Source organism: Sciurus carolinensis, chromosome 15 (assembly GCF_902686445.1).
Source record: "Sciurus carolinensis chromosome 15, mSciCar1.2, whole genome shotgun sequence".
Taxonomy (NCBI): Eukaryota; Metazoa; Chordata; class Mammalia; order Rodentia; family Sciuridae; genus Sciurus; species Sciurus carolinensis.
In genome coordinates, this window is record NC_062227.1 from 11640666 (window position 1) to 11659596 (window position 18931).

The window sequence follows — 18931 nt, forward strand, 5'->3', positions numbered from 1 at the left end:
TACCCTATACACATACACTGCAACACACACACACACACACACACACACACACAATCTTTAAACCAAAATGAGATTGTATCAAGCCTACTATTTTTAAAACTGCATTGGCCCTTAGTGACTTATAAGGATGACAAAAACTCTTCTGTAGCACCATTTTAAATGGCTACATAGGATTTTGTTATATGAATTTACTTAATTATTCATAATTGATTTATTTATTTACTTTTTGTATAAAATTTATTTAACCAACTCTCCATTTTGAACATTGTATTTCCAGGTTTTAAATATTCCAAAATATGACTCTTGAATATTCTTGTATCTGAATCTTAAAGCACATCCCTGATCATTTTCTTAGAATAAGCTCACAGAATTAGAATAGCTAGGAAGGCATTTGATATCAAGTGACAAAACACCATCCGCATGGTTGGACTCATTTATATTCCCTTCAGCAAAGTGTGAAGCTGTCAGTTTCCTGATGCTCAGACCACCAGTTAATTTTATTAAAAGTTTTTCTCCCCAATTTTTGGGTGAAAAATAGCATGGACTTGTTATGGATGGAATTGTACTTTGCCAGAATCCATGTCAAAGCCCTAACCCTCAATGTGACTATATATGGACATGGGGCCTTTGAGGAGGAAATAAAAATTAAATGAGGCCATGAGATCAGAGCCCTGATCTGATAGGGTTTATGAGAAGAGGAAGAGAAACTAGAGTACTCTGTCCCTCTCCTTGTTTCTGTGTCTGTCCCTGTCTCTCCATATGTGAGGAGAGGACAGGAGAGAAGGTAGCCATCTGCAGGCCAGGAAGCAGGCCCTCAGTGGAACCCACCCATGCTGGCAATTTGATCTTGGATTTCCAACCTCTAGAACTATGAGAAATAAGTACCTTTGTTGGAACCACCCACCTGTGTTGTGATATTTTGCTATGACAGCTTGAGTTGACTAATACACACCTTTTTTTATTTGTATCCCTGTATGTTCATTATGTTTTTTGAATGCTTTTTCCTATTTTTCTCTGTCACATTTATTCATGATTACTTCACTGTAAGAATGGCCTAAGATCGATACTTTTAAGCAAACTTTTAAGAGGTGGGGTCTTGTGAGAGGTCTTTGGAGCATACCTTTGCAGGAGGTGATGAGACACCAGCTCTTCCTCTTCCTCTGTTTTCTGCTAGCTGTGAGCTGAGCAGCTTTGCTCTGCCATGTGCCCCTGCCATGGTACGCTGCCCAGCAACAGGTCCAAAAGCAGCAGGACCAATCCATCATGGTCTAAAAGCTTCAACATGTGAGCTGAGATCTCAGGCATTTGTTGTAGTGACAGAAAGCTGGCTGACACGTTGCGTAAGGCAATACATTCACAGGGTCTGAGGACTAAGAACTGGACACATTTCGGGTGCTCTCGTTTAGCTGAATAGAGAGAGAAAGGGAGGATGAGGGAAACAGAGAAGTACCTGGAATCCTGTGACAATCTGGAATGCAGTCCAGCTCAGCACTGGGGACCTCCGTCCAAGGCACTAAGTTCACTCTTCCTCCTGTTCTTAATCATAGATTATGTCGCCTGCCATCTCAGCATGTTTGGGAGAGTGAAGATGATCAAGTTCTAGAGGCATCTGGCCAGCACATGGCCCAGACCATTCCTCCAGAACTGCTCTCAACCTGCAGAGAATTACACCCAAGAATACCCTCTGAGCACTGCAACCACCAAGCAAGCCCAAGTTATTATGGTGAACGTGGACTGACCCAGGGGGTAGAGAAAAAAAAAAATCGTTTTTAGGACTTTCAAGTGGATATTTGTTTTTAAACTGAATTTTCATTTAGCAGAAAGGCAGTGAGTTCAAAATCATCAAGTGAATGATTTCTGTTTAGAAAACTCATTAAAACTGTGTTTACAATAATGCATTTCAGGCTTTAATCCAGTCTGCTATGTTTGGGGGTGACTGGTGTTCCTGCAGACAGAAGCCACACGGACGCCTGGCACTGTGCCACCACCCCCTTTGGACACCCTGCTGAGCACAATTGAAAAATGCCTTCACTCCCTGCTGGGCTCCTCCATGGGGGTAGTAATGGCGTTGGAGGTGGAGTCACCTACCTGCGGAGCCATGCCGGGACTCTCAGGTCATGCACTGGCCCTGTGGCCAGGCAACTGACTCTTCTCTCTGGAGCCTCCTGCTGTCACCTGTAGATAACGTGGCATAGGGAGAAGAGAGAACAGAGGAGGTACTCAGGACCTGGCTGTGGTCTCCCTTGCTCTGGACTCATCCTCCTGAGACTGTCTCTGGTGACATTTTGATGACAGTATGTCTAGAAATCACATTTTTCCCCCTTTAGATTTAAGAATAAACACATACATGCACACGCGTGCTTGGGTACATACAGATGAACACATATGCACACACACATATACACACACTCACAGATGTGTACACACATTCCCTCACCCATGCCCACGCTCACACACAAACAGCAACACAAGACCTGGGACCCAGATTCTGATTTAACGGATTGGACTGGATCCTGGGTAATATTTTTTTTAATGGAACATGCACACAGATAACCCCTGGACACCATGAGTGTCACGGCAGACACTCCATCAGATGCAGAACTGCAAGCATCATTTCACATTATTCACAGATGTTTCTCACAATCGATCAGCAGGGGACACCTGAGAATTGCAGATGTTTGTGTTTGGTGGCAGCCGCCTCCCAAGAACCCACTTGGTTGTGAGCGTGTTGAAACTTTTGGTGAATTAAATTCATACTGCCTGGACTTACCACTGCTTAGAACACAGAACACAGCCACGCCTGAGCCACACCTGTGTCCCCACCTGCCCCTCTGTCCCTGAGCCATTCTTCTGTGGGCTTAGCAATGGGGAGCCCTGGAGAATGGGAGACAGGAGAGGGGATCAGGATACCACAGCCTGGCTGGGTCCCTCTGCTGCTGGTCCCTGCTCTCTTTTTAAGGGAAGTCCTCTTTATAAGCCCCTCCTCTTGAGCCCAGGGGTGTTCACAGCAGCACTGTGGTGTCCTCAGGGTGTTTCGCGCCAGTCCCCGTGGATTCCCTAGGCCATATATTTGCACACATTCTCTATTAAACCTTCCTCCAGTTACCCTCATGGAAAACATCTCATCCACTTTATGCAGGGACTCTGACCCGTAAGATTGACTGGAATGAAGGATGTGGTTGGCCTTGTCCCTGAGACCCACTGCGGACTGCATGTCCAGAGGAATCTGCATGCAGGTTGAGAAAGGGGCATGCAGAACACTGCTCAGGGTGCTGGTAGTAGGATGAGGCAGTGTTTTGATCTTGGGGAGGAAAGATCATCAAAATAGAGAGGGTGCATATTTTTAAATGCATGGGGAATAATTTTTTAAATGTAGTGCCCAAAAGGGAAAGCCAGAGGGGAAAACCTGAGAACCATTTATATGAATGAACATGCGCATGCACACACACACACACACACACACACACACACACACACACACACTCACGTGAATACACACATAATAGCGCTACAACAGAGCAAGCACATCTAAGCCTAGGACACACTCCTCTAGGAGGTGTCTGAAGTGGGCAATGGAGAAAGAAATAGATAGGCAGGTAGCTCTGAAGAGGACAGCAGCATAGAACCAGAGAAGCTTCTTCAAACAGATGCTATTTAGACCCTCCACATTAAAGAGTCTAACAAACTCAATGCACTTTACTGGAAGTTCAGAACATGCATTTTATAAAGATAGGCGAGGTGCTGCTTTGTGGTAGTCCATCAATCCAATCACAGAATACCTGTGTGATTTTCTTACAGAATACCTCTTCCAATATTTTCATTGTCTTTGTTTTTTGCAAGAGGCTCAATTTTGCCCAAAGAACCTGGAAATAATTCCTCCACTCTGTGTTATGGCAAAACATGTGTTACCATGGTTTCTTAAAACAAAATTTCAATTAGCAGATGGAGCTACCGAGAGGAAAGTGTCTTATTGGTGCAGAAATTTGGAACAGAATTAAAGCTAAAATAAACACATTTCAAAAAGTCCTATCATTTAGGTTCACAATGAATGACTGCCAACAGTATGGTGGTATATTAGTTATTGTGTTAAGCATTCTTAATTGACATATATCTCATAAAAATTAGCAAAGTCAGTACTGAAGTTTAGTTTACAATATGTTTTATTTTAGTCAATAATATTTTTAAACTTAGAGAATGTTGGATGGAGGTAGATAAAATGCAGGAACTTATTTAGAATTCACTGTGGATGATTATAAACCATTGGAACATTTTGAAAATGTTGAAATGAATCAATGGAGATAATCTAAATCATCATCAGAATTTCAATTATTTTATCTTGTAAACTATTTTAAGCATTCAGAAATTACAAGGTGAGACTTATAGTCAGTGGTTTGTTATCATGCAAAATCTGTTCTCACAGAGCAATGTAATTTTAGCTGAACACATGGCTATTTAGAATGAGGACTCTGTTTCCCAGCTTCCCTTGCAGTTACACGAGGTCATGTGACTAACCTCATGATGCAGGTCAGGGCCCTTCACCTTCTTAGTGAAGCAACCTGTGCCTTTGGCTTCTTTATTGACTTCTCCTCTTTGGTTTCTTGTTGGCAGGTGCTGCTCATGCTTCTGGGCTTGGCTTCCATGTGAGGAAAATCCACTTCTACCTACAGTGAGCAGAAGTTACTGGAGTCTGCTTGTCACTTACAGAGGTGCCTAACTCTAACCATTGCAAATTCCTTCATATATTCAATAGGGTTGAGAATGTAAAGGAGCAGCTGGTGTACTTAGCAAGTTCTCTCAGAAGAATATGATTAATATTGCAGTTCTGTCAGTGGTGAAACTCAGACACCCAGTGTTCTGGAAAAAACCTGGCCCCAGTGTATAAGCACCAGCCCAAGTTTCTATGAGACTCGAGAGGATCCAAGATTGCACAGGATGTGATTTAATGGGGAGACTCCATGAAAGAAGCAAGTCTTGGGCAGGAGCAAGACAGGTAGGTCCCTGTGATTTGCATCAGAAGGACAGGGATTATAAAGTACTCAGGACAGAAGTGATTTCATCCAAACTTGAATGTACCTGGTTTATCTTAAGCTAGTACCAAAGACATCAGGCACATTCCTAGTTGAAGTCACCAGGGTCCAATTTGTTGTAAAGTTCCGTGTATCACTCCAGTGGTTTTGCCAACTTATGGGTTGCCGGGCGACTATACAGGGAAAACAGCACTCCTAGGAGCACACGTGCTGGTTACGGCCCAAGATGGCTGGGTCAGGTCAGCCTTGACTGCTGCATTGCTATGCCTGGTCAGCGTATCCTCACTCTCCCCCCATCTCAGTCACCCACCAGGAACAGGAAGGAGCATGATTATGGGGTACAGGTTGAAGAACTGGGTGGGAAACACGTAGCTCAGAGTTCAGGCAGTCGTGTTTGGTGGTTCAGGGGTCTGGATTGGTGAACAAGATGAACCTGTGTCATAATGACTCAGCGAGGAAAAGGAATTTCTCATATTTAATAGAGTCTGGTGACATGTGCCTTCTGCAATGGCCCTGCAGAACCTTTGCTTCCCTGCAATACTGAAGCCACACTTCACCATCCCAGACTGGTCCCCTCCAGTCCACTCCCGCCAGCACAGGCTGTGGCCACTCAGTCAGTGGGGCAAGCCGAAAACCCAGAGCTCACCCTTGACCCTGACTGGTCTGCAAGTTTCCCCTACTGCACATCGTGATTCCCCTGAAACAGCTGCCTTCTCTCACTTACAGGCTCAGGAGCTGGCCCAGGGTACCCCAGACACGGACCTGGGCTTGGCCTCCTGACAGGAACCTGTATCCTCTCTTGTTCATCTCTGACCTGCCTCCACACACCACACAGTGACCACATCACTTTCTGTTCAACAGCCTTGGGAGGCTTCCTCTTGCCACCCAGATCACACCCTTCAGTGTCCATAGGCCCTGCCTGGCTTGCCCTGTGGACCTCTCTGGGACCCCTTGGCTCTACTCTCACTTCCTCCCTGCTCTTTGGTCACATTGGCCTCTTTCAGTTCTGCCTATGCCTCAGGTCCCTGCCACTCAGTCTTCACACGTGCTTTTCCCTCTGCTGGGAATCCTCCTCTCCCAACCTTCAGAGCATTCAAACCTCATGTCCAACATCACTGCTTCAAGGACCCTGGTCAGTCCCTCCTAATTAGTAATTTTTAATCAATAAAATGATTAAAATAATGAGGGTATAAATTCCCGCCATCATCTATCTACCTACCGATCGTCAACCTACCTTCCTACCTAGCTGTCATCTACTTACCAGCTATCTAGACTCTGCATTTATCATCCACCATTCACCCACCATGTCGGTCACCTATCTGTCATCTAATGTCACCCACCCATTTCTACCATCTACCTACCTACCTGTCATTATCACTAGCTTTAAAACAGATTCCAAAGTAAAGACTAGCAGACCCAAGGGAGAGGAGACACCTCTCACCTCTTCTTCAACTGGATCCTTTTCCTGACTCCACCTTCCTTTCTGGCCACAACCTCACCCTGTATATATCCCTTCTTAGCTTCACACTGTAAAGTCCATAGGAAATACTCTTACAAGCTTGGTCTGCATGTTTGTAACTCCTGTTCTCTTGTGAACCCAGCGCAATCTGCCTCCATCTAGGTCACCGAGGATCGTTCACATACCCCGATCCTGGGATCCATTCTTGGTTCTCATGGAATCAAGCACCCCTTGAAAGTGTAGATTACTTTCTCCTCCCCACTTGCATCCTTGTTTCAGGAGTTCTCCCCAAACCCTAGCTGGTGGAGTGCCCAATAAACTCAGGGTAGAGATTTTGTTTTCTTTTCTGTACACACTCAGGACTTGGTCTTATGATTTTAAATACTGCAGATAGCCTAATGGTTCCCAAAGGTTCATGCTTTGTCTTTCCTTCTCCCTTTAGCTTCTTACAAGCAAAGTGCACATCTCAACTTGTAGCATGGAGCATGGATGGGTGGAGTTTTTGTCTTGCGAATTTGAAGAATGAAATCTATAAACACAAGGGAGAGAGAGCAGGATGACAGAATTTATTAGAGTAATAGAAAGAAAGCAGAGCTCCTGAAGAGGGAAGGGTCCCCAGAGAGGGGTACCAATGGCGTCTCTTGTCTGGGAGTTTCATGCTCTGTTGATGAGGAGCTGACATTCCATTAGAAGGCCCCTCTCTAGATTGTTCCCTTTATCTAACCCAATTGAAAGTGTACAACTTTAATTTCTTCTTCCCATAATGGGATGGCTTAATATCTTCGTTGACCTGAGTTTGTCCTGTACTTGTTCCTTAAAACAAAAGCATTGTGACCCGCAGCCGCCGCCGCGGGGCTCAGCGCGAGCCCTCCAGCCCCCGGAGCCCCCGGAGCCGGGAACCGCAGCCACATCCCTAAGCAGCGCACCCCGTCGGGCCCGCGCGATGCCCTCAGACCGGCCTTTCAAGCAGCCGCGGAGCTTCGCCGACCGCTGTAAGGAGGTGCAGCAGATCCGCGACCAGCACCCCAGCAAGGTCCCGGTATCATCGAGCGCTACAGGGGTGAGAAGCAGCTGCCTGTCCTGGACAAGACCAAGTTCCTGGTCCCGAACCATGTCAACATGAGGAGTTGGTCAAGGTCATCCGACGCCTGAGGTTGAACCCCACGCAGGCCTTCTTCCTGCTGGTCAACCAGCACAGCATGGTGAGCGTGTCCATGCCCATCGCCCACATCTATGAGCAGAAGGATGAGGATGGATTCCTCTACATGGTCTGCGCCTCCCAGGAATCCTTCGGCTTCCGAGCCAGCAGTAGGGGGGGAATGGCCCGGGAGTTGGGGGGGGGGGGGGGGTAGCGGGTCAGGCTCTGCCCAGGGAGCTCCTGACTTCTGAACTGAGCTGCCTCTGCCCCTGGGGGGCTGGGCAGGGGTGTGGCCCCTAGTTAGGGGGCACCAACCTGCCTACTCTGCCCCTGGGTGGGTTCTGGGCCAGTCACCTTAGGGTTGACCCCCTGGGTGCTGGCTGGGTTGGGGGAGGGTGGGGAGTGGCCCCCAGCACCCCTGCTGTGTGGTTTATCTTTTATTTTTAGGCCCCTGCCTGTCTGCCCACCTGCCCCTCACCCATTTGTGGCTCTGCCCCACTGCCTGGACCTGTCCACCCCTGAAAGACTGGCCCTTGGCTCCCCCATCTCCACATGGTGTATGGATCTGTGGTCATTATCCCTCTGCAGAATAAAGATTGTACAGGCCTTAAAAAAAAAAAAAAAAAAAAAAAAAAAAAAAAAAAAAAAAAAGCATTGCTTAGGGTTTGGGAACCCAAGTATGAGTGGAACTTTCCAGTTGGGCAGCCAAAAAACAAAAAACAAACTTTAGTCTAGGGTTTCTATCTGCGTGGAGGGACCCCCATTCTCTGAGGTGCCCATTTCTGTCTGCCTGTATTCAAATCCATCTGTTGCCTTGATGTGTGAGCAGCTCATAGAATTCCCATACATTGCAACTCCAGGGCAGCCAGCACCAGGTGGAGAACTAGAACTCGGCCAGCCCCCCAGGACCCACAGACCTCTTTTCGGTTGTTGACCTCATCACCCCAACACTCTCCCAACTTCTAGCAGCAATCCTTCTTCCTGTTTTTAAATTCTGTGCCAGCAGAATCAGGCAGGGTGTACATTTTGGGGGGTCTCAAATCCTTGGCTTTCATTGGAGGCCCACTAGACTTGAGCAGGGGAGCTAGTTGTCCCAATTTGGCCAGAACTGAGGGGATCCCTGGCTCATGGATCTTTATATTTTTAAACTGGTTTGGTCCTGAGCAGATGGCATGAATAAGTCACCCGAGGCTTAAACCAGTCGACCATGTGTTCAAGCGTGAGACCAGAAATGCCATTAGAATCACAGGTGGTAGGTTGGAAATATCTTGCAAGTATGTCTACCCTTGTTCCCTGTCACTCTTGACGCTCGGAGAACGTGGGGCTGAGGGCTTTGATATTTGCCTGGCGTAGATGTGGGCATTTCTGAGAAAGCATTGTGTTAGGCAGTTTTTCGTCACTGTGACATAAACAACTCTAAGGAGGAAAGATTTATTTTGGTTCATGGTTTCAGAGATTTTTCAGGCCATGGTCAACTGGCTCCGTTGGTTGTGCTTGAAAGGAGACATCACATTATCTTGGAAAGGCATGAAGGAAGAAAACTGTTCGTTTTATGGCAGGAGAGAGAGAGAGAGGAATAGAAAGGGATGGGAGACAAAAAAATACCCGTCCAAGGTATGTCCCAGAGACCTACTTCCTCCACCACGCCCTACCATCTCCAGTACCACTGACTCCCAGTAGTCCATGCAGCTATCAGTGGATTAATCCAGTGAGGACATCAGATCCTCATGATCCAATTCCTTCTCAAGAGCCTTTGAACACTGCTGCCTTTGGCACCAAGCACATGAGTCTTTGGGGGACCATCCAGGTCCAAACCATAATAGCACTGCATGTGACACAATGAGGGTGGCTTTTCAGAGGCAGGGCCTGCCTAATGGGGTGCAACCTGACCTTGATGTGGACCCTGAGAGCCAGGGAGCCCCAGCTGCTTCTGCTTCATGATCCTGTCCCAAGGGCAGGGGTTTGAGTCAGAGCAAGTCCCTTCTCTGTGACAGTGTCCATCCTTGAGAAAAAGATTTCTTCTGATGAAGTGCGCTATGGGATTCAGACTTTCAATTAGGAACATGATTGTTCTGTAGAAACCTTTTTTTCCCTCCTGACCTTGAAAGGGATGGAGACAGTTCTTGCAGGACCCTAGTTACTTGTCTTGAGAGGAATGCTACAAAAATCATGACGGACTCTTCCCTGGTCCTCTCTGACTTCGGGTCTCATGGTGTCTCCCTGCATGCTCTCCTGCTGCGATCCCACCTGCCATGATGTAATGAAGCCAGGGGGGCCCTGGCAAGAGCCAGTGCCATACTGTTCCCAGTTTCCGACTCCCAAACTATGGGATAAATGCATGTCTTTATTTTACAAAGTATCCAGCATCAGGTGTATTTTTATAGCAATGGAAAATAAACAAATACACCCTGATTTAACGAGTGTCCTGAATAACTCTCTTTAGCTCTGGCTGCTAACAGTTTGGAGGGATCACTCTCTTAGTCCGTTTTGTGCTGCTGTGACAGGATGCAGAAGACTGGGTACGTCATGGAGAACGGATACTTATTTCTCACAATTCTGGGAGCTGAGCAGTGCGAGGTGGAGGGGAGCACCTCTGCAAGGGTCCCCTAACTGTGTCATCCCCTGGTAGAAGGTGGAAGAACAAGAGAGCAGGCATCATGAGTGGCAAGGAGGAGTCAATGAGAATAAATTTGGTCCAAATCAATTGGTTTTTATTTGATGCTGATCACACAATTATTATAGTTATTCTAACTTTAGTCACACCAATATCACACATTACTTAATCACTAAATTATTATAAGCCCCGAATAAGCAAGACTCACTCCTTACTGAGACCCGTTCCTAAGGTCCACTCCTGTGTGACGTGTCTTGAGTCGAAGGGCAGCGACTCCCAGAGGTCACTCAGGAAGACAGCTCAGGAGGTCTCACTGGGGAGCTCCCTCCCTCCGGCTGGAGTCCTGATCCGGGAGGACGGTTGGAAGGCGAAGGAGGACATCGAGGTCACGGCAGACAGGCCGGGTGGAGACGTCTTAGGTGGGATGCACACGGGCAATTCCGCTGTCATGGAAGACGAGGCAGCTCCGAGGTCACCTCCACAGGAACATCTGGGTCACAATCAGGACGACGGATATTCCAGCAAGCGACGAGCAAGTCAGTGAGTCTCTCCAGGCCTGGCGCAACGGTGGCGTCATTGGTGTAAAATGGGGACTGGAGCTAGGCTCAACATGAGTCCTTTTAAATCCTTTTTATCAGACCCTGCCAGCCGGTCTTGGTCGGGGGAAGTCAGTTATCTTACTCAGGTCCAGCTTGGGGCAATGTCAATCTTATCCTGGGGCAACACCACCTCATTACCTCATTACAGCACACAGCACTCAAGTTACTTTTTGCAAGTTACACAGCACACAGAATGTCACACATTTAATTTTGCTCCTTAGAGTAGACCAGGCAGAGAGTCTGGAGGCTGGGAGTCAAGTGCAACGGGGAACCAAACCCACTTCCATGGCCAGCCCATTCCCCATGTTTAACCATCCATGAGGACGAAACTCCTCCACCTGGTCCATCTCCCAGCACGGTTGCATTGGGGATTATGTTTCCAACATGTGTGCTTTGGGGGGCACATGGAAACTATAGAGATCAGGAACCCGACTGCCTTTTCATAAACTCATCCATCCACTGAGGGTAGAAACAGGACGCTGTCCAATTGCAGCTAGAAGCACTTGTTCTTCACTCTTGTTCTTTTCACCTGCTGGGTGGGAGGTGGGGGGGGGCCCATTCTTGCTTTTAAATCTTCAAGCTGGCGTTTGCATGGTGAAATGGTTTCCTCGGCTACCGTGCAGTGACACAGCTTGGTAAGCTATGCAGGCCATGAACACGCGTGTGTTAATGAAGATTAGCAATGAGTGTGAACGATACAAGTTGAAATGCCCTTATTAAAAGCCTGTGAGCGATGTTTTAAGACTGCAGTCTGAAAACTCTTGGTAGAGCATTACTTGTTTTGTGGGTATCCGGTGCAACCCAACCTGGAGTTCCTTTGACAACTGTATGTTTTTTTAAGTGGGTTAGAACATAAGACTGAGTCTTGGAGATGATTTTATGTATTTGGAATTTTACTCTTTGGTGGTTAGTAGTCGGTGTAGCAGTTATGTATTCCTTGTTTTAATTCCCTAAAAAAGTTTTCTGACTGGACAAAATGGGAGACAAATAAAAGCAGATGTGTCAGATGTGTCACCGGGGGCATGTTCCCTCGCTGCCTCTTGCCATTCTTGGTCCAGCCCCTTAGGAGAGTAGAGCGGGACCCAGCAGGCGAAGGTCCCGAAGGCCTTCCAGCCGGTGTGGACTTCATGCACCTTGCACACGTGCCGCTGTGTGTCTAGTTTATACCTTGATGGGATCTATTTTTCAGTGATTGCATCAGCACTTACATAATCAAGGCTATTGACGTTCAAGGAGGCATTAGGAAAACTGCATTTTTTTATTTTAATAATTTTCGTGATTTGCCAAAACATTTTCAGAACAGGTTGATTTCTTTTTCCTTTTTCCTGCCCTCCCTCTCTCTTCCTTCCTTGCTTATTGAATATTTACCAAGTGTCAAACAAAGCATATAAAATGAACATGATTGATTTTTTGCTTCATCTTGATCAGGCTGTGTTTCCCAGTTTGGGGGTCAGGCATCCGTCTGGATGTCACTGTGGAGGTGTTTTTAGTGAATTCACATATAAATCACTTGGAGTGAAGCAAGTTATCCTCTATGACATGGCTGGCCCTCATCCAATCAGTTGAAGGCTTAAGAAAAAGACTGATCAGCCCTGAGAAGGAGGACATTCTGCCCCTAGAGAGCCTTCGGATTTGAACGGTAGCACCAGCGCTTCCCCGGGTCTCCAGCCTGCCCTACAGATTTTGGATTTGCCAACTCCACAATCATGAGAGCCGATTCCTTAAAATAAATCCTCTATTCATCTCTGTGTCAATTTCTGTCTCTGTCTTATGCACATACTATTAGTCTGCTTCTCTGAAGAACCATGACTAATAAAATGAGTGAATTCAATTCCATTAAAAAGCATCTTTCATCTGGAATTACCCTGGACTCTTTAAGGGTACATGCAGCCAGGGAACAGACCATCACAGACCAGCGCGATGGGTACACAGTGTGCAGAGCACCATGGGAGCTCCTGAATACAAGTGACCACACTGGCTTGCTGGTAGGAGAAACTTCTAGACAAAGGCATCAGGTCCGGTGCTGCGTTGGTGCTTGTGTCATATAAGAGCACCAACTGTGACCTTCACGTAGAAGTACAAAGTGAATGATGGCTGAGGGGGCCCAGGGGGCTGGCAGAGGGTGATATTGCTTGGTACGTGGGAGCTTCACACACACAGTGGATGGCTGCCTTCAGAGTCAACCACCTATCAATCCTGACCCTCTAGTGTCCGTGGTCTTTTGCAAATGAACTCACTCTAGCTGGTGTGGACCCAGGATATTGGGCAATACGCTGAGTTCTTGGGAAGCACAGCTGGCCATGGCCTACTGCTACATGGGGCAAAGAGTGCAGCAGGCAGAAGTGCCCACCAAAGTGTAGGCCTGCCCGGGGACAGGTCTCGAGCTCTCTCCTGGTCTCACCTTCCTGGACACACCTGCCCCATCCTGATCACCTCCACCCTCCTTCTGTCAAGCATTCCCCACTCTGTAGAGGGAAACCATGACCCACGGTGAGGGAGGGGCTGTGAGAGAGGCTGTGTTAGTCAGCTTTCATCACTGTGACGAATATACCTGACAATAGCAACTTAGAGGAGAAAAAGGGTTGGGGGGTTCAGGGTTTCAGAAGTCTTCGTCTGTGTTCAGCTGAGTTCATTGCTTTGGGGCTGATGAAACAGAACTCCATGGTAGAAGGGCTTGGTGATAGAAAATTGCTCTGCTCATGGCAGCCAGGAAGCCGAGAGACAGAGAGCACACAAGTGCATCCATGAGGATCCAGGGACAAGATATAGTCCCCAAGGGCACGCGCTCAGTGACCTGGCTCTTCCAACCATACCCCACCTGCCTATGTTACCACCCGGTAGTCCATTCAGCTATGGGTGGATTAATCCAGCAACTGTATTGACAAGTTGATTCGTTCAGAGCCCTGATCATTGCCTAAAATCCTACCTCTGAACTTTCTACTCTGGAGATAATGCTTTTGAAGAGCTTGTGAGGAGACACTGCAGATCCAAACCATAACCGAGACTGTCCACAGTATGTGTGTGTGGTCTTCCTCACACTGACTCAGTGACAGCCAAGGCCACAGCCCTGGTCCCATAGTCTCCTTTTAGGTCTTGCTCCATATACAAGCCCAGCAAATGCTACACAGCACAAGTTCTGATTCTAGGAGGAGGTTGGCATTGCAAAAATAAGTGCCTTAGGCTACCCTTGGAAACGGGTTAAAAGCAGTCTTGTCATGTAGCTGCTGAGCGTGCTCCAGCCCAGCAATCCCTGCAGACTGCATTAGGGAGGGATTCCAGAACACCTAAGGGAGACTCTTATTAGACATGAAACTCCCTGCCAAATACAGCAGAAATAGATGCTATTAAAGCACAGAAAACTTTTGTTCCTAATTCTAAGGCACTTTATCTCCATTGATTATAAGTTCTCATTTTTTCATAATGTAAAATTTGAATACTACGTAATTCTAGTGATTTAGTTATCACCAGAAAATTGTTTCTGCGGATGCATGAGTTCATCTATTTTTTATGTCTAGATGCTCCAGCGCTTATTTATTTATTGAAGTCTTTATACTTAGGTGCCATCAGGTCCCAGTACGATTTCAATGTCACAGATTGTGTGTTCCCCTGTAGCAGACATCTGCCAGGTCTTCCTTCTGGAAAAGGATCCCTGGTCTATTCCAGGGAATACTGGGCTAATCACATGCTCCACCTTCCCAGGTGTGACATGAAGCCTCAACAGGCCACACTGAGTTATCAGTGATGTGGCTGCTGGCAGAGAGAGGGTTTTTCTCCTCTCTTTGGAGGTTATTAATTGTAAAGAGTAGGAACCTGGAGTTGTCCCTGGCCATCTTTGCTCACACATAGAGAGAACTGGCCTGAAATGAAGGTGAAAGAAAGGGTAGCAGATCTGCAGATATCTGAAGACATCCTTTGAACCCCTGGAGCCAGCCACACCTGACACAAACCCATTCCAAGGTCAGCCAGTGAATGACTTCCATTTTTCTTTGCTTAGGGTAGTTATTTTATTACTATTAAATTCAAAAAAATTTTAGTTATGATAAAATATACATAGCATCAAATTGACCATCTTGACCCTAAAAATGTGTGCACGGGTACATGTGACCTTGTCATTCAGTCACTCACCGCCCTCTGTCTCCACAACTCCTTTCATCTAGCAAAACTGAAACCCTGCACCTGGTATGGTTTGGACATGAAGCTCCCCCAAACTCATGTGTGAGACAGTGTAGGGCTGTTCAGAGGTGATACCATGACAGCTGGGGATGAATTAATGATTTGAAAGGACTCGTGTACTGGAGGTGAGGCGGGCAGGTCGGGTGTACGGGAAGAAGCAGCTCAGTGGAGGAGTGCCTTTGGGGTTCATGTTTTGTCCCTGGTGAGCTGAGCTCTCTCTGCTTCCTGGCTGCCAGGACCTGGGCAGGGTTCCTCCACTCCGCCCTTCTGCCATGATGTTCTGCCTTCCCCGGGGGCCCAGAGTGACAGAGTTGGCAGACCGTGGACTGAACCTCACACACCGTGAGCCAGAGTGAACTTTCCCTTCTCTAAGTTGCTCTCGTCAGGTCTTTTGTTCAGAGCAATGAAAAACTGACTTCAAACAGTTCCCACTAATCCACTCCCTCTTCACTCCACCCTCAAGACCTAGCAAACACCGTTCTACTTCCTACTACATTTCTGGGTGCCTCTGATCGGAGGAGTCAGACAATATGCATCCTTTGGGACTTGGCTTATTTCACTTAGCATCATGTCCGCGAGATTCATTCATGTCTGCCATGCACAGTGACATACTTTTATAATACCAGCTTCTGGGAAAGCTGAGATCAGAGGATCACAAGTTCAAGGCCAGCCTTGGCAACTTAGCAAGACCCTGCCTCAAAATTAAAAAATAATAAAAAAGGACCTGGATGTGGCTCAGTGGTAGAATTGTCCCTGGGTTCAATTCCCAGTATTGGAAAAATTTTTAAAAAGGATTCATCCATGTTGTATCATGTGTCAGCAATTTTTCCTTTTTAAGGCTAAATAATATTCCATTGGGTGTCTATACCACATTCTATTTATCCATTCCTCAGCTGATATGAATCAGTGGCTTCTACCTTTTGCCTATTGCAAATAATGCTGCCACAAATATAGGTGTCTATTGTTAAATTTTTAAATTATAAAGATCATTGTAGACTTGCATACACTCAAAAGAAATAATCTAGAAAGATCCTGTGCATTTTCTACCCAGTTTTTCTTAACGGTAATATTCTGGCAAAACCATCCAATAATATCGCAGCCAGGATTATGACACTGATCGAACCCCTTGATCTTACTGAGATTCTCTTGGCGTTACGGGGACTGATTTGTGTGTGTGCATGTGTGCATGTGTGCAATTTCATCACAGACCATGAACAGTTCTATCACCCCCAGGAGTCCCAGGGTCCCCTGCCCCACCAGCCTCCCTCCCACCACTGTCCTCAGTACCCAGCAACCTCTAATCTGGTCTCCATTGCTAGGACTTTCTCACTTCAGGAATGTTACACAAATGAAATCATACAGTAGATTATCTTTTGGTGTTGACTTTCTTTTTTCAATGGTACAAGAATGTTTGTAGCATCTTTATTTGTAACAGCAAAAATTCTGGTAAAAATCCTAATGTCCTTAGTGAGCAAATAGATGAGTAAACTGTTGTATATCCGTGTCACACATTATTACTCACCAACAAACAGAACCACCAGGATGGGACTTAGGATAATTTGCTTAAAGCCCTCAAAAAGGTACATGATATACACTCTTATTTGCATAACACTGCACTAACAAAAAAATTATAGATATGAACATATCTTATCACCAAGGGTGAGGGTTGGAAGCTAAGCATGATGGCATATCCTGGACATTCATCCAAGTAATTGCTCATAACAGTTCTTTTTTTTTTTCAATTATGTAGCATTCCAGGGTTTACCGAATGTTGCCTCTGTTTAATTTACTCATTTAATGACACTTGAACTGTTTCTAGGTTTTGGCTATTACTCATAAAACTTTTATAAATATTAATGTACAAGATTTTGTGAATATATTTCTCTGAGATACTGTCCAAGAGTATAAGTCGTGGGTCATATGATAACTACATGTTTAGCTTTGCAAGAAAATTCCAAACTGGTTACCAAGGTATTTGTGCTATTTAATATCTCAACTAGCAAAAAAAAAAAAAAAAACAGTGACCCAGTTTCTTTTTTATTTTCAGATTTAAGTTGATTGCATTCTTTTTTTATTTGTTCTAATTAGTCACACATGACAGTAGAATGCATTTGAACACATCATATATAAATGGGGCATAACTTCTTGTTCTTCTGGTTGTTCATGATGTGGAATTACACCAGTTGTGTGATCATATGTGCACATAAGGTCATAATGTCTGATTCATTCTACTATCCTTCCTACCCCAGAACCCCTCCACTCCCTTCACTCCCCACTGCCTAATCCTAAGAACCTCTATTCTTCCCAAGCATACCCTCCCTTATTTTGAAGTAACATCTGCATATCAGAGAAGACATTGGGCCTTTGGTTTTTGGGGATTGGCTTATTTCATATAGAATGATAGTCTCTAATTCCATCCATTTTTGCCTGCAAATGCCATAATTTCATTCTTCTTTAGGGCTGAGTAATATTCCATTGTGTATATGTACCACATTTTCTTTATCCATTCATCTGTTGAAGGACACCTAGGTTGTTTCCATAGTTTGGCTATTGTGAATTGAGCTGCTATAAACACCCATGTGACTGTGAAGTGACCAAGTTTTTCTGCATCCTTGACATAGTTTGGCGTTATCAATAGTTTTAAAGTACTCTGATAAAGTTTCTTTTTTCCCCTCCCTCTTTTCCAAATTCTTCTTTCCACTCTTAGTCTCTCTGGAGGTTTCCTCCTGCTGGAAGAATGGAGTGAGTAGGGAAGTGGTAATATGATGAAGGGGAGAATCTGAAGTAGTAGACTTGACAATTACGTATGTCACATATATATATATGACAATTATATATATTCCTGCACATATTAATTACATAATTAATATGTGGAATTGAAATTGCTGTCCAATGTACAGAACATCCTGGGCAGGAAACTTAAGGAACTGGGAAGAGTTGGTGCCTGGGGAGAGAAACTGCAGGATGGGTACATAGATTCATGATTGAATTATTCTTTGTGATATGCTACTTACTTGTAAAAATTTCTGTCTCCTTTTGTGTCTGTCTTAACAAAAGCAGAATTCAGCTTCCAAACAAATATATAAGAAAAAGAATTTGAAGAAAATGTCACCCGTGTAATAGAAAGTAGGGTACATAGAAAACCACATCAGAGATCTATGTATATGTATAAATATATATATATATGTGTGTGTATATATAGATATATGTGTATGTATATATATATGTATATATACATATACATATATAAACATATAAACATATATCTGTAACCATAATAAATGAAAACAGACTAAATGAATCCAACAAAACACAGAAATTTTCATTCAAATAAAAATCGGGGTATTTCAAGATGGCAGACTGGAGGGAGGCTGTGTTCCTTGTCGCTCCATAACTCCAGTTTCAAGCAGAGGATATCTGTTTCTTGGTGAGGCAGTTTTTGCTACTTATCGATCCCCTGCTGTTTACTCCATTTGTCTGCTGTGATGACCTGCAGTCTGCCAGCATATCGATGCCTTTTTTGAGTGCAGATTGCTCACTGTCAGGTGCCTATCATCCGCAATTTGCCTGCCTCTCGCCTGTCCATCGCCTGCCTGCCTTACACCTTTCCATCACCCAACGCAAGAGGTTCAACTCCTGATCGTCCAACAAAGTCAGCAAGCTGATCGCCGACCGACAGTGGAGCACCAGCTCCCCACTGTTGCCTGGAAGTTCACTGTTACAGTACCTGCAGGTTTGATTACACGTGGCTGCTGCCATTTTGAGACAACAATTTAAACAGATCAATATCAAGCAATGAAATAGAAGAAGCCATTAAAAATCTACCATCCTAGAAAAGCCCAGGACCAGACGGATTCTCAGCCAAGTTCTACAAGACCTTCAAAGAAAAACTCATTCCAATACTTCTCAAAGTATTCCAGC

The 18931-nt window shown here is 45.4% G+C and overlaps 1 pseudogene; it reads left to right on the plus strand.

The window, feature by feature from the left end:
- Positions 1 to 7429: 7429 nt before the first annotated feature.
- Positions 7430 to 10782, plus strand: LOC124965768 (microtubule-associated proteins 1A/1B light chain 3A-like; annotated as a pseudogene).
- The last annotated feature ends 8149 nt before the right edge of the window (positions 10783 to 18931 follow it).